Source organism: Oratosquilla oratoria, chromosome 18 (assembly GCF_046742065.1).
Source record: "Oratosquilla oratoria isolate Oo_2021 chromosome 18, ASM4674206v1, whole genome shotgun sequence".
NCBI lineage: Eukaryota > Metazoa > Arthropoda > Malacostraca > Stomatopoda > Squillidae > Oratosquilla > Oratosquilla oratoria.
In genome coordinates this window covers 48077450-48095038 of record NC_134794.1, presented here as the reverse complement: position 1 = coordinate 48095038, position 17589 = coordinate 48077450, and the positions used below count along the sequence as shown (strand labels likewise).

The window sequence follows — 17589 nt, the reverse complement described above, 5'->3', positions numbered from 1 at the left end:
AAGTAGAGATGGCGACTGACCCCTTACATAAAAAAAAGCCACCCATTCTTCACCTTCATTTTCCTTTCTGCACTCGTCCCTCCTCCCATCGCCCCCCCACCCCCACCAACCCTCTCATCTCCTTTTACCTTCCTCTTCTATTCTACCCCCGCCCCTCCCCCATGCCTTCGCCACTTCCTTTCTTTCTGATCTGTCCTTAACCGTCCCGTCTTCCTTTCCCCCTTGCAATCCATTAATCGTAACAAACGGGGTTAAAGAAATTCCACAACCGACAACTACGCAGTTAACTGTTAATTAAAATCCTAAGTTCTTCCAACTTGTTCACGAAGCCCACCATGGGAAACTAATCTCAAGAGCCTAAAAAGCCGTTACAAAAATGGCGGCCGAAATACCGAATTTGAATCAGTGTAAACATGCAACATCCAACTTTAAAGCAATACAAAACAACTGAATCTATATTCCTTCATTTACCTTTATTGTTATTTCCATACAAAACTTAACTCTAAAATAATAATAAATAAATAAAACATCATAATATTAATGATAACGACAACATTAAAAATAATAACAAATCGCCATTTCAAATATACTGGCGTGTAACAGATATGAATGAATTCAAAACCCGTTGGGGACAACTCGACGCCACTTCGGAGTTCCTTCCTACGCGACCCACCGAGCATACAGTACAATGGGCACAAAGGCCTCACCTCGCAAGTTCCTACGACGCAACGCCGCACAAGATAACCCTAGAATCGTGCGATACATGGCACGCCATCACACACACAAACATATATATATATATATATATATATATATATATATATATATATATATATATATATATATATACATACATATATAAGGGAGGGTGGTGTGCCCAGGGATAAACGGGAGAAAACGGACAGGAGGGATGGGGGAGTGGGAGTGTCAAAAACTAACCGTCGTACATGTTCCTAACGTTACCGGAACCTATTCGTGTAATGTGCTTTTGTCTCTTCTTTTTCACTAGAAACGCAATAAAAAAGTATTAACTAAACACGAAAGATTGAAAAATATGGTGAGAAGAAGCAACGATCGAGTGAGACTAGGGGATACTAGGTACGTGCACAGAAGAAAGCGGAAAAATAAAAACGAAAACTCTCGGAGCTAGTGTGGACAGTGGCATTACAAAGACAGAGAACCATAAGTACGAAAGAGAGGTAAGTTATTTTACGGTGTATCAGGGCGAGATACGACGCAAGATAGCGCGACGTTAGGAGGATGACTGGGTGCGGAGGAAGCATGGGAGGGCACATGCAAAGATAAGACAGAAACGTGTGTTAAGTTATGTAGGTACGAAGATCGTCGATATGGACCAAACACCTTTCTGGTGGATTGTAATTCCTTTGACTTGAGATTAATTTGATCTATAATCAAGACAAAGATGACATCCAAACAAGTGGAATAGTAAAACGGGGAGTCGCGTAGAACGCGTTATGTACACGTACGTTTACTTGTACAGAGGAAGGGACGGTGCAATGCTCGTGAAGTCCCGTACTCTACACTCAAATCGCGCGCGCGCGCGTGTGTGTGTGTGTTAGTCCAGGAGGATAGGGTGGCAAGTGAGAAAGAAAGAAGACGTGGAGGCAGAGTCATAATATCTGGGAGGGAAGAGGCATTAGAGGTTGCGAGGTGCGTCAGATGCGACGGGGAGAGGGGAGAAAGAGGCAGGACGGGCTGAGGCCAACGGCGGCACAGGGATTGGGGGGTTGAGAGGCCCAAGGGCGAGATGAGGCTAGGGTCAAAGGCTGCTAAGATCCTCGACTGAGGCTTAGCTGTCGCGGGGTAACTCGTGAAAGAGAGGCGAGACTGGCGGAGTGGATTACGAAAAATGTGATACTAACTGTGCACGACACATTTACGAATTTCGTTCTGGCTAAGCCTAACGGCCCAATTCGGATGGTAGACGTCACTGGAGTGAGGAAGTCCAGGCAATCTTGCTTAATCCCGTCGTTATCAAAACACTTTTGGAATTTTATTTTTGGTTCCTACGAATATTGGCATTGGGAAATGTATCACTGGAAAAATGTATCAAGATTACAGGAGGGGCGAACTGTTGACAAAAGAGAGGCATTCCACCACAACTTGAACAAGAAATCGAAATATCATCGAAAAAGAGTCCCAAATGAAGACACAGTGGTGCCCCCCCCCAAAAAAAAAAAAAAAAATCAAATGCATAAACAAGAGAGAAAAATTAAATAGCTATAACCAACACTGCTCCTACAGACTATTCAAAGTGTCTAAATAAGCTGGACTTCGTAAGAAAGAAGACGGCAGTATTCACAACTGTGGAAGGAGAATGACATCATCGAGATATAAAACTGAACCAGTGAGGGACACAAGAAAAGCCAGTGGACATGGAGAGACACAAGACAAGGCGAAAGATGACAATAAACACGGACCACAAAGTGATTCAAGGAACAACATGCAAGAAATAGTTGTCAGGCAATATACGACCAATATATGTAGAGAGACGAGCACAACTTGTACATCACAATTAGGTCAATACATTGTTAGTAGTGGGGACAGGGAAACTGAGGAGGAGGAGGAGGAGGCGGCGGCGGTGGCCAAGGGTCAGGAGTATAAAACAGGAGCTGCCCCGAGGGTGAGTGTCAGGAATGAGGTGGGGGGGGGGCCCGCCCCCGCAGTGAGGGAGGAGAGGGATCGAGAGTGAGGAAGAGGGGGTAATATCGGGTAATATCACTTAGCGTGTCCATGGGGCCACCAAACCCAATAACGCAACGCTTCATCCAATAATGGCCATCCCTCCACCACCACCGAAAGAATACCACCACCACCACCACCACTTCGCCCAATAACGGGTCGTCTTCTATCACGATAACCACTGGTATCGCATCGTTCGACAAAGGCCGTTTCTCCAACACCAACAATGACCGCCGCCCTCCACTGTCTCCATCACTACCACGACCAAAACGATGCCTCATCTATTACTGTACAATGGTTTCAGAACTCCAAACAATCCCTCTCCTTCCAATATCATCATCACTAAAGGAACCGATTACCTCATTTTGCAAGGTGTTGTCCTGGCCCCCAACTACACATTTCATCCGTTGAACACTCTCCCCCCTTCCTACATTAACTCCATTACACTCCCTCTACCACATCCCACGTCGTCACATCGCCATCGACTATCCCCCCCGAGAATAGCAATATTGGAAGCCCTCCTCGGACAACACAATGAAAAAGCGATCCGCGGTTCACCCGTACGCCCAGAAAAGCATGAGACCCCCCCGGTCCTCCGCCTTCACTTGCACCCAAGAAAGCAACGCCACACAGGCACCGCTTAGAACTACGACCACCAATAACGACCCCGGGTTCTACCACACCAAATGCCTCCAGATTCCAAAAAGAACACCTACGAGGAACTTCCCCCTCCCCCCTCCTCTGGAACTAGGAACGCCACGCCAGCCACCCAGCCAGCCAGGCCCCTGGGCGCGGGTGACGGCCTTCCCCCACCACCACTACCGCTGCGCCTCTTGGCTTGCCCATACGTTGTTCTTTCCTCGACCTTTAAATGTCACGCCACCATTAGATCCTTCCCGGCGCACTAAATCCCGACACACACACACACACACACACACATACACACACACACACACACACACACACCATTATTACCATTACTAAGCTGCCATTAACTATCGTTCTCGTCGAAACGAGGGTTGGCTTGGTGGTCATTGGCGATGGAGGGAGGTGGGAGGGGAAGGAGCTGGTGAAGGAGAATGTGGACTACGAAGAAGAGGACGTCGACGTGAGCAGGGATGTAAAAGGCGACGAGAGGAGGAGGAGGAGGAGGAAGACAGTGGAGTGTGGGTGAGGGAGAGAGGAGGAGAGGAGAGAAGAGAAGAGGACAGAAATCTGAAGGAGCAAGAATGGAGGGTCCGGTGGGGAACAGAGGGAGGTTGAAGGTTAGTGACGTGAGCAATGGTTCGGGAGGATGCTGGAAGAATGATAAATCGAACAAAATTTGGGGACAATGAAGGAATGGGATGGGCAAGGGGGAACAGAATGAAGACGGACATAGGAAATGGGTGAAGAAGATGGAGGAGGGGAGGAGGAGGAAGTTACGAGAAAAGAAGGAGAGGATCACAAAGGCGAAAAGAACGGAAGTGAGTAGAGGACACAAAACAGAATAAAGGCTCGGAGAAGGGGAGCTGAAGATGAGCCGGAGGAGAGTAAGACGGGGGAGTGGTGGCCGACACAAGAAGGTTGGAGGGGGGGGGGGCGAGGGAGGGGGGGAGCAAGGGAGGGTTAACTTTCAATAGAGGTGGCGAGGGTCAACTTTTCATTAATGGAGGTGGGGATGGAGATGCGGAAAACGGGGAACACAGAGGGCCACAGAGGAGAGATTAGACGACAGAGAACGGATGGCGGAGGAGTACGTCTAAATATACTGAGGCAAAGACGGGGAAGGGTAAAAAGCCAGGATGAATTGCTGCACTGGGGAAACGGATAAAGGGGCGAGCGGAAGAGGGAAGATGATGTATTAAAGGAAATGGGTTGAATAACAGATCAGCTGAGGCAGGACAAGGATATTTAATTCCTACTCGCACAGTGAGAAAGGTTCTCCTCACCAAGTGGTCCTCAAGTACACATACTATTTTTTTAAAGACAGCATCCCACCTTTCTAATTCTATTTTTTGGGGGGTACATACAACAAGGATGCAAATGGTGTAGTCCCAACTTCCAATAATTCCTTCAGTATCTAAACGGAAAAGTCAAGTCTTGCTACTGAGGCAATCCCGGTCGCAAGTAAATCTTCACTTAAGTCATGTCCATTAGGAGACTTACCCGGGGTATCGCGTTGCTTACATTTGGCTGCCATCTACGCTGACCGTAAAAGACTAATGGTATTGCCAAAGAATTCAACATTCTAAACAAAGTTGTTCTATTCTGTTCTTATTACCTGAGAACCATGTACGAGAGCGTTATCGTACAATTCTATATATAAATACACACACACATATATATACACACATAATTACATTAAGTTCCCCATTTTCAGTTTTAAGAAATCAATGTCCACTTGCAACTCTGTTCGTATGAAGGAAAAACGTGAAACGACAAATTAAGCCATAAGATGTATGTACAGGTTGCGAGAGTAAAGAATCAGTAAACGTAAACCCCCTGAGCTACCTCGACTGGGTTACAACAGCGCTACTTCGAAAACCAACATACCTTTGATCTTGGCGGGAAACCCATTTTCCCACGGATAAAGGAATGAAGGAGGAAGACACTCAATGTGGAGTGAGAGAGAGAGAGAGAGAGAGAGAGAGAGAGAGAGAGAGAGAGAGAGAGAGAGAGAGAGAGAGAGGAGAGAGAGAGAGAGAGAGAGAGAGAGAGAGAGAGAGAGAGGAGAGAGAGAGAGAGAGAGAGAGAGAGAGAGAGAGAGAGAGAGAGAGAGAGAGAGAGAGAGAGAGGGGGGGGGAGAAATGTTTGGGAAGAGGATGGGGTGGGTTAAAAAAAGGTACGGTAGAGGGAGAGGGAAGGAATACGAGGAGGGATATGGGAAGGGGTGGAGTGGGGGTACTGGGGGAAGGTGGGGGGGGGGAGGAACAGGAGGCCGCTACCACCCCATTACCCAAGCAGACCCCGTATTAAGCAGGGGGTGCATTAGCGATCCGCGGAAAAAAAAAATATATAATAGAAACTGGAAGGAGAGGTAAGACATGACGGGGTAAGGATGGAAGGAGCGGAAAGGAGGGTCTGGGGATAGAGGAAATTGAGTATATAGAGTGAAGTACAGATGGCCAATGAAGTGGGAAGGGGAGAGGTGAGCACTGGAACTTGGAAATCTGTTCACATCGACCGAGAACGGTGTGGCAGGGAGGAATAACTTGGACAAGACATGCGCCAAAGGCGAGGTGTCACGGACCCGGGGTGGAAGATCAGTGTATGTGTGAAAGCGAAGCAAACGGATAACGTTCGACTCTTATCAAGCCGATATCCAAGTTCAAAAGTATTAATATTTGTACGAGCGCATACTCCGTGCACGCACGGTCACATAACGCCAATGCATTCCATGAGGGACACTTGCAAAATTTAGCTCTTAATTAACACTTCACCGCAGTGACGGCTTAACTTGGGAATAAAAGGTTACCCGAAATCTAGGTGTAGCCAACGTGTTGAATGGGGTTATAAGATATTCTTTCGTTTTCCTACAAGAGGCGCAATCCTGCAGCAAGTGGAGGGGGAAGGAGTTACAAGAGTGAAAAGGATCACAGAAGAGCTGCGCAGCCAAGGGGTCTCCATGCATGGAAGGGACAGGAACTCTGGACCAAGTACCGAAACACCGGCAGATCATCCTGGTTCCCCGCAATGAAGTCGAGACGATTTACCACCCTACGGGAGATGGCAGCTATCACCCCCCATACTTTGATTCTAAATGGGATCAAACCTGCACAATTCCTTGCATGAAAAATACCCACATCTGGCGGATATTCAAGGAAGGGGAGAACCATGCCGCCACCTACTGGTCTAGGGATGACCCCCGACCGTCTGTGAACAGAAGCTGGATATCCTCAACATACCTCTCCGGGGAGTTGGGAGTCTCCTTGGAAGTACGAAAAGGGCCTCCCAAGAGTGAGGGAGTGAGTTTGGGTGGAGGAGTGCGCGCGCGTCCAGGGTGGGAGGAGAGACGGGGTGCTACGAAGCAGAACGGGAGGAGCAATGGGCAAACAAAGAGAAGACACAGGACTGCGGTTGCCAACCCCCCATGCTCCCCTCAGGATCCATTAACGACCTCCATTAGGCGCTAAACTGCCTACCACCCTTTCTTATTAACTCTTATCTACTCGATTTGTACACTGCTACATACACTCCAAAGTGTTTGCCTAACCCTCTGCTCAGTATCTCGGGCGCATTTGTCAACTCCGGTCTGTTGGCCCTGTCCCCCCCCTCCTATCTGGCCGGGCCTCCGTGGGATGCCTGCTGCTCTCCGGTGGGAACCTCCAGGTCTCTCTCTTTGCCAGGCACCGGCTGTCCTACCAGGTTGTCCTACCCTTGCCATTCCTCCTGGTTTACAGTAGTTATTTATATTCTAATGGCTTGGTCATCCAACAATCTATAAATGAGCACACTCGATGTGGGTAGGTTACGCACGAGTTCGCACTCTCGCTGGTCTTGTCTGTGTCCACGATCTCTAATCACCTTTCATATGGCGGCATCACGATACTTGACGGTGACTAACCCTAGCCATCTAAATGCTCATCTTCCTCCGCTGGCAATGACAAAGTATGTCTAATGTAACATGCAACAGTAATGATGAAACTGCTACTGATGTGGGGTTACTCAATACTTGCATGTCTCCCTCCGTTACTTTTTACCCTTTTGGACTATTGTCGTAAACTTGCTATCAAACTTCGATCATACACATGCATGCATGTAAAAGGATTCTACGCTTTAAAAAGGCCTTATCGTAGGTAGAACCCACCACCCCTCGCCTGAACATAATTCAAGAGCGATTCATTATGTGTTGTTTCCTCCTACCAAAGAATATTACTTCGTAACGGCAGTCTTAAATACATAAGGTCACTCAAGAACAGGTTAAACGTGATTTCTGTTTTAGCCCTCCAATCGCTCGTTGGAATACAACCGCCTGTATAAAGTCAGGATAAATGTCAACTGTTTTGCCCAATCCTTTCGACCCGTTTATGCCCCTCAAAAAATTCTTCTGGCGCCATACGATTCAGCCAAGGCCTGGGGGGAAAAAAGAGGATAACGACCACCTTGCTAAACACTTCCCTTGTGACAACGTGTTTTTAAAGACGGGATCTTACGAGACCTGAAAGATATATTTGAGAGAGAGAGAGAGAGAGAGAGAGAGAGAGAGAGAGAGAGAGAGAGAGAGAGAGAGAGAGAGAGAGAGAGAGAGAGAGAGAGAGAGAGAGAGAGAGAGAGAGAGAGAGAGAGAGAGAGAGAGAGAGAGAGAGAGAGAGAGAGAGAGAGAGAGAGAGAGAGAGAGAGAGAGAGAGAGAGAGAGAGAGGAGAGAGAGAGAGAGAGAGAATGGGGCCTAAACCCAAGAAACAAGACCTAAGAACGAAAAGGACGGGTCTGAGGAGTCGGCAGCACCTGAGGGCATCAGGTGAGACGACCGTCGTCCGGTGTGGCCGGCGGCGGCCACCTCCACGGGCGAGGGAATTCCGCCAGGATCCGGATGCGACGACGAAGACGAGCGGGACGCCGCAGCCAGTCAACAAGGCGAAGGCCGCGGGAAGGCCGAAAGCAATCACTCATGGGTAAGATTCTATATGAAGGTGATGAGCCTACGCCAGGAGGCGCTGAGTAGCTGCGACCGAAGCCGTCACCTTTGCCCCATTATGGGCTTTGGGGACAGGTAACAGTCACTGCTGGGAATCGTACAGAGGTACGGAACACTTATAGGCAAGATCCAATGTTTTATACGTAAAACGTGCAGTAGTACTTCTACTGCTACTACATATGATGTACAAAAGTGGATCGTAAGCCATCAAATCAACCCCATCCGTGTCACGCAGTGCTTAACCTTTCACTTTCGTTGTAGTGAGTCTCTCGGCAGCTACGGAGGGAGGGGGGGGAGGGGGTTATTCCATCCACATTGCTTTGTCCTCGGACAGGATCAAGTAGCAAGGACCTCTTTATCAGGCAGAATGCGTGCGCATGACCACACACACTTTCGTATACTGGCTATATAAACTATATTTCTACATCAGAATTTGTTTGAAACACACCAGCGCTTCTACCCTGGAGTCATAGAGGTGCTGAAGGAGAGTTATAGAGGGTTGCAGAACGATACAAATTAATAGTGATCGATTTTCTTTAGTGATACATCAGTTATATACGAATGTTATGTGACAGATCCGTAGTAAAACCATCAAATTCCTAGGGTATTGTAAATATAAGCCTCACAGACAATGCTCCCCTACGAGGAAGGGAAGGGAAGAGAAAGAGAGGGAAGAGAAAGAGAGGGAAGAGAGAGAGAGAGAGGGAAGAGAGAGAGAGAGAGAGAGAGAGAGAGAGAGAGAGAGAGAGAGAGAGAGAGAGAGAGAGAGAGGGGGGGGGAAGAGAGTAGAAAGGGGTAGAGAGAGAGGAGAGAAAGGGATGGAGGAGACAGGAGGAGAGGGGCAAGAGAGAATAGAGAGAGAGGAGAGAGATGGGATATGGAGGGGGAGGGAGGGAGAGGAGGGATGGAGGGAAAGGGAGAGAGAGAGAGGCTAGAGAGGGAGAAATTGACTGGCACAACGTGCATGTACCATATTTAGACACACATACGCGAGTACAATAGTACAAGCACAAGGATCTTTCACCAGTGGCCAGTTCTGTAGTCTTTACCTCTCGTACTAACTTAATGGCTGCCTTTGGACGATGACTGGTTGCTACCGCTTACTGGAGGATTTTGCAGGAGGGGAAAATCATGGGCAAGAATGCTAAAATCAGCGCAGCTCACTATCAGGTGACGACGAGTTACCCCATCCTCAAATTTCCCGCAGAAGTTATGAAACTCGTCCACAAAAGATACTAAGTGTACAAGCCCATCGGGGGGTGGGGGGGGGGCAATGCATTGCAGTTGAACAAATCTCCCGACTTCGAGGCAGGAGGGAGAAGATAGAAATGGGGGTGGGGGTCTAAATAAACCCACCATTGATGGTTGAGTTGTTGGCTATTTTCAGGGGTAACACTAGATACAGGTCCAGCATACCAGACACTTGATACAACACCTCGTCCCACTATTTCCTTCCATAGAACAGCCCCCATTGTGTGTGTGTGTGTGTATATATATATATATATATATATATATATATATATATATATATATATATATATATATATATATATATATATATATATATATATATATATATATATATATAATTCACCCACCTATACACACAGACCTGAGCGGATAGGGCAGAATCTTTATAAACGATGTTCTGATAAGACCTAAGGATGGAAAATGCGCGCGGAGTACAGAAGAACGAGAGACAAGACTAACATGGGAGGAAAGAGGGAGTAGGTGGAGGAGGGGTGGAGGTGGTGGCGACGGGGGAAGACCAGAATAAGAACCGAGTATCCAGCGAGTCCCCAAGGCAGTGCGTCCCGACTCTAATATGAGACTTATTGAAGCCATAAACTCCAAGTAAATAATAAATGGACACTCATAAAGCTGGAAACTGCCACGGTGGACATCAAGACGCGGGCTAGAGGGACGTAAGCCGCACCGTCCGTAGTGACCATTTATTGCGACTTTACTATCCTCCCCTCGACCCTATGCGGTTCTCGCCGTCTGTATGACTTTTCATTAACTTGTGGAGATAATTCTGCCGTGGTGACTACCCGCCCGCCACTTAAGAAAATTACTCGTTGTGTTATTATACAAAGGGGGTAGGGGGTGTACGGTGGGGTGGGGTGGGAGGTTGAGTCTTGCGGACGTATTGATATATGCTAATGTGATGGAGACCAACCGTCACGCCCGCCTGGATCATGATGACCAATGAGGACGGGACGACACCGAAAAGGGGTAAAAGAAACAAAAAGACCGGGTCCCTATTCCGGGCAATAGCAACCAACGCCCTACATATGCGTACACTTGCTACAACCGCCATGATGCTCGGCGGTTGCATTGCCGGTAACGGCTGAAGGTTCAGAGCTCTATCTCTACGGTTCCTGATAAGAGGATGCCACACTTCAACGACCCCCAAACAAATATCTCTCACAGACTCGACGTTCCTCGACGACATCGTACGAGATTTTTAGCGTTATAATATATTTAACTTTCCAAAGAGATTTACAATCACCATCAATGTCAGACTACTTGTTTTCAATTCCGCAAGACGGCGCTGCCGTAGCCGCTGGGCACGGGCGAGTGATCTTCATTTCATGAAGTCACATTTATTCCTTTCCCTGGTCCACCAGTTCCTCCCCCTCCCATCGTTACAAATAGATTTTTGAATACGACCCGTCGCCTTCCCGAATCAGCCGACCTACCACCAGTCAACTTATCTTTGAAGGATCACATTTCCATCTCGACCCCACCCCCACCCCAAAATCTCATCCCTTTCCCGCCAAAGCTTCGCGCGCCATCAGCCTTTCTCTTTCACTACAAATCTCCCCCCACCCCACCCCCGCAACCACATTACTTGTCATCTACCATAAACAACAAATTCACAGATCCGCCAAACATTAACCGACGTTCTAAGTACCTCTCCGTCCACATATGTAGCCTATTATCACTACTTGTCCCGTCTTTGCCACATTCCCTACGCAATATATCCATCCCATCGACTACGCCACTGATACAATCGCAAACTGAATTTCCTCCTTGCTACGCGATTAATCCCAAGTACTTTAAGGTGCAGGAGAGTGGGGAGACTGAAAAGAAGCAAAGAAATTTAGCATCACTCCAAGACGCCTATGCAATGTGCCGTGGGTACACGGAGTACTCGGAGTACTACTGGCAAAGAAGTTGCATGGAAGAACTACAACTATAAAATACTAAAACATTTTTATAGGCAAAGTGGATCCACTGGTTATTGAACCCCGTATACAGATACATTACAAGTTCTGTCCCATGAAACGCCGAATGCCTGTGCTACCTGAACTCGCTCAGGAAGTGGTGTAACAGTTTTGTCTTGACATTTGAGCGTGGGTGACGCCACGCTCCATAATGCAATGCCAGTGTGACCATGTCGCCGCGGTTTGGTCAACACTGCTATCTCCAACTCTAGAAAACTGACCAGAGAATAGAGAACAAAATATCCTTTAAGATGAAAAAAAAAAACGTTAATAATAATAAGAGCACAACCCGACTTCTTCCTTCAACTACAACACCGCGGTCGAAGACCACTCACCCCCTCCCGAGCTCCACCACTGCCACTAGACAAAACTACAGCTGGCACAAAACACACGAAACTGTTCCACAAAACCACAATATAAAAGTTTTCCACGATTCAGTGAAGATTAATACCAGCCCTAATGACTTTACATTTACTGCAATTAAATGTTAGTTCCCGTTGTCGGCTGTTCTTTCCCTATTTACGTCCTTTCTTCACGGGCCAGACGGTTTGTTTGTATACACGAAGTGAACAAGTTTGCCAAAGCCTTGGAACGGGGTCTGATCCCAATATCTTCGGATCCTAATGTTCCCTAAGAAATCCCCAATCACAAACCTGCCCATTTCAATCAATCGCCAAATGTCGTTTTAACTGTCCACTCGTCCAATCTGCACACATATCGACTACTCGTACCTTTCAGCGTCTCCACACCAGAGTCCACCGCCACTACCAAAGAAGCGCCTCACCCCTTAGGCAAGGCGCCGCCATTATCTTCCCTTTTAATAACTGTTCTCGTACCCATCCACCACTCGCCACCTGGTTCCTGGAGTTCCTGGTCCTTCTGCCCCTATTGGCGCCGCCCCTACATTACTGCTAGTACTCTACCCACTAATATTGTTCCGGCTTCCTCATTTCCAAGAGCATTAACTTTTTATCAATATTTCCTCAAGGTTCTCACTGATCACAATGCAAACATATTTGCGTACCCAAACAACACATGCAAGAGAGGAGAGGGGACCAAACATTCGTTACTTCATGGGTCCTATTTGACTGTTTCAGATATCACACCGTGTCCGCAATACATAGCTTATTATTCCCGAATCCATACGGTAATCGTTTCAACACTCCCTCTGGCCTTATCTAAATAACATATTAACTAAAATACTCTCAATCACCTCTGGCGCAAGTTCATTACCAATTGACAGGCATATTTTCACATCCTCCTGATCAATACTGACAGTCAACGTTGCATGGTAAATTCTGAATAAAATGTACAATGATTAAATAAATTAGGTTTGAACAAATCTGAGAAAAAAAACAGTACACTGATGACCCAATACACGAGACGGCTTGATGTTTCACTAACTAGAAATCCCCAGCCCCACTGAGGCTGCCAACAGTCCTTCTCTAAGATCTCCCAAGAAATATGTTGGACTAATGTTTACACTGTATTTGTGTGGGACAGTTCTTGTCACCGGGTTATGGTCGGAAGGAAACAGTTCCAGGTTGTTAGTTCTCCCTGTGTGAATAAGTGGAGGGAACGGAGTGTCAGCCCCTCGGGACCTACAGATGACGGTGGTGTTGGTAGGTTTCGAAGACGGGCAGCCGGTAGATGACAATCGGAGGTGTCTCGCAAGACCCACTTGCAGGTCCCCATCACTGGATCTCTCTTTCTCTCTAACACACACACATCCTCTGAATGCTATGAAATAACTCTTTATTCACTTCTGCATTTTACCATCTTTCTGCCGGATAGATAAGATGCCCACTGGATTATTTCAGCAACTGGGTATCCAGGTATATTTATTTTATATACTTTCTACGTCCTCGATGTATCAATTCTTGTCCCCATGTGGCTCACCTCCCCTTCTTCACCCCCCCCCCCACCTTCAGATGCCCTCCGATTCTTCATCTTGACATTTCGACAATCCCAGACTCGTACATTTCAAATATTAAGGCTTTGTAATGGCACAATAATACATTCATAAAATTGAAAAGGGAGAACCTCGGTTTTCGGCCAAAAAATAAATTTCTTATTGCGAGTGATGATCCATTTTATTCCACACCGATCATTTTCGTTCTGTCTCATTTAGGGACGACACTATCGCGTTGCCATGGTTACACCAACAGTTGGTCATGTTAACAGTTGTTCTGCTGGGCGGCGATCATTTATCATTGACCAAGTAATTAAGGGGACAAAGCCAAAATGTCCTCGCCTCGCGTATTGACTCGAGGCACTGTGTCCGATCATGGCATCAAGTCGGACTGATGCACAAGTCCTAAACACACATTCACGTGTTTTTTAACACCTTGCATTCCTTCCACCTAACTTGTCTAGATTTCAAGGCCAAAACTAGAGGATTTCAGTTTACAGCCGAGGGTCAAATACCGATTTACGATGGGCGTGAGGGGTCTCGATCGACCGTGGGCCAGTTCAGTTCGTGGTCCATCCTTCAACCGTACCACAACAGCGTTAGAGTCTACTTAGGTAAGTGGTTGAACAAGGAGAAATAACTTACTTAAACGACCTACAGTCATTACTCTTGTACCGAGAGATCCGGTAGTTCTCCTACTGTTGTTGTTGTTGTTGTAAAGATACTCGCGGCAGCGACAAATCTTGGGCGTTTTCTTTGTGGAACATTTATTCAGACCAGAAACCCACAAATCAAGCCAAATCACCGGCCTGCGTCACTCCTAACCCCCGCCCCTGACCGGCAAAGTCCGCCCGAAACGCGGCCAGTAAACAACGCCAGAGATGAGGTGGACAATTATGTCGCCACGGACAAATAATCCCGCGTCATTTGCGACTCTCTTTCTTTGGCCCACACTCGCAACGAGTTGCAATTCTCCTCATCTCGCCTCCCCACCCCCCCCCACCGCCTCGCATCCCATTCTCTCTCTTCTTCATTCGTTTTGTTCTTGTTTTCAGTGTCCATCTTTCTCCTACCCGTGTGCCCACACCCTTCTGTATTTTCAATTGTGTTCTTGTTTCCTTACACACGTATACATTATATATATCATGGCACTTACGGAGTTGAGTTGACAACTGGTGACTTCCCTTCTTCTTTTACTATAAGCAGGTGACTGAGAAATAGTCCTCCACAAAATGGTACATGAAGCAGCAACCCTATGTTTCTTCCAACAAAATCAAGAAAGCTCAAGGACCGTTGCCAGCCAGTGTGGGGCTGGATATTTCCACTGGGTGAAAATGAAGGCTACAATTATTATTATTTTACAATAGCCCCTCCCTAACCGTAAAGCTGCGTTTTCATAAGCAAAAATGTGTAAGCCCCACAAGGGTAAAAGGGGCTGGCGTTCAAGTATAAGAAATGTAAATAAGTATTGACCGTTTCTTGCCTTCAATACCAGACTATTCTGAGCCACTTTTTGTTCTGTTCCCCCTGCCCCTGTTCTCTCGTTTACCACATACTTGTCCTGAAACTCATTTTTTTACTCATTTGTTTCAAGCCTGAATTTCCACAAAACGCTACCGTTTTCTACACACCTCCCGCCGTCGCCCCTTCTCTCCTTCCTTCTCATAGTCTTCTTCCCTTTCCTTCCGTGGCGTCTCGACAGCAGGCTTCATCTAGTCTAACATTAATGCTCAACTAAAACGTGCCCTTTTGACAGAAATGAGACTTTTAAGGGAACCTGGTTCTTCGGCAAAGGTTACCCGGCATTCTTGATGGAGACCGAAGAAGGGACGCGGCGGCGGTGCTCCCGCGGCGAGTTCGGGACGCTTCTTTTTCTCGCCGCTGCCGGGGGCGCACTTCTCCAAAGGTCAGGCAGCAAGCAATGCGAGCCTTTCTTCATTCGGGATTCATATACATATGCCTCAGTGGATATATATTTCATGTCCACGGAAAGATCTCCGCCGAGTTCTCTCCTTATATCTTTTAGTCTTGTTTAACCATCTATTTTTTTTTCGGACGCAATAGCTGCCTAGGCTTCCAGGACGTAGAGTCAACTTGAAAGTAGGTAGAAACTATTTCACTCACCGCGTAGTTGATGAATGGAGCGAACTTCCCTATGAATCTATTTGATATAGTACAGTTCACCGGGATAAAGTTTGTAAGTGCAGATACACTTGAACGATGCATACATCATGGGACTTGACAAGGGAAGGAATCTTGGTTACGGACAAACTACTCCCTTCAGATAAAGGAAACCCTTCGTCGTTGACAAGGAACGTTTACGGCTTTTTAAACACCACGACTCCTGAAGCTCTACGAATACCTACAGGAAACTGTAATTCATGCACATATTAGCTTCACTAACAAAGCCCACTTCAAAAGGAGGCTATGGATGGCCATTACCAAACAATTCTATTTAGCTGTGGGTCAACCCGAAGAGAGGGTTTTCCATGGACCCGAGCTCAAGAAACCCGGCTGGAGACTGGAACCAAGACCCAAAAACTGCCTCAACCAAGACCAAAAAATTCGACTGAGCGTCGCAAGTTGACGGTTTGGGTTTCATGTCTAGTCCGAGAAGGAGTTTCCGTGGCTACACTGGGGCTTCATTTACACAATCACATGCCAGAAGCCTGGGCATGAGCACACTAATCGCCCCGCAATGGTTCGATAGCCTAGGGAGAAAAAACGATGAAAATTGTAATTTCCGTAAGTTCGGTTGCCCGAGATATGTTTTACTCCCTCCCCACACGATTGTATTCCCTTTACTGAAAAAAAGTTACTGTGGGGAGCAACGAATTATTACACAAACCACACCAAAACAGTAAAATATCTTAAACTTGTTTACCCTTAAAACAGAAGACATTCTAGAGATTTGACTGACTGGCACCCTTCTGTTAATGAAAGTGCCAACGACAATACATTGTCTTTGACACCAAAAAGTGACAACATTATCCCCTAACAGTTTCTGCCCAAGGGTGATATCTACAGGAGTGGCACAGAACGACTCCTTTGCGCCACTCCGCCCCGTCAATCGTTAGGTACCAATCAAAGTCCACAGCTGAAGAAAAGCCTTCCCCCAATCTGTTCTACCACGCGAACGCCTGTGCCAGTCATGCCACTCCTGCAAACTTCTCCGTATAGTCTCTACTACCGATGACTGATACGTTATTTAGGCGAAGATCGCTGTTGTTCAATGACATGACAAGAGTCCACTAGATTTATATCCTTGGGCCAACATCTAATATTCACCTATATGCTGAGACACTGAAACTAGTCAATCCCAATCGTCGAATGTTGTGTGCGCGCGTGCGTGTGTGTGTGTGCGCGTGCGTGCGTGTGTGTGTGCGCGTTCGTGCGTGTGTATGTGCGCGCGCGCGTGCGCAGGCGTCTGTGAATGCACGCATACAAATACGGTGAGAAATTTCATCCTTCCACAAGAAATGCACCACTAAGCAATCGAACACACACACACACAAAGTAGATATTGCATCTTTTTTACATATCTTTAAAAATCCCTAAGATCCCCTAAGTTAAGCCATTGTGTTTCATGCGTTCAATACCACTCCGAGATACTAGTTTCATAAATTTCACTTTTACACATACTCGCAGAACGCGAGCTCGCTCAGAACCCCCGTGGTAACTACAGGAAGTAGCAACTCGAAGGAGACAGATACTTTACAATGTCTGTGGTGTTCGAGCATTCATAGGTATTCCTTACAGATGGTAGTTACCGATTCCATTTGGAAATTTCCATCATAAGTCCACTGTAGAGACCTTCGGTCGTCCTAAGGGGACCACGCAGTCGGGTCACACTTCGGAGAAAAAGAAGAAGCAAGCCTCGAGAGAGTGGCGTTGCTGAGGGAGACGCTGCCTGGTGGCGAAAAGATGGCCAGCGGCAGAGGGCGAAGGCATTGGTGGTAGTGGCTGCGGTGATGGTGGTGGTGGTGGTGATGGTGGTGGTGGTGAGCACACACACTTGGGCTTTTCACAATTGGAAGCATGGCAGACGAGAACGCTGAGGGAAAAACGTAATATAAGGGGCAGCGTCCACGCCGGCGCCATCATAAAGTCATCACGAACCTCCGCC

At 47.1% G+C, this 17589-nt stretch overlaps 1 protein-coding gene across 12 annotated transcripts in view; it reads right to left on the bottom strand.

Annotated features, from left to right (window-relative positions):
• da (transcription factor daughterless) overlaps nucleotides 1-17589 on the bottom strand; it is a 197070-nt gene that overhangs the window by 43656 nt on the left and 135825 nt on the right. The gene's annotated exons all lie outside the window — the stretch shown is intronic.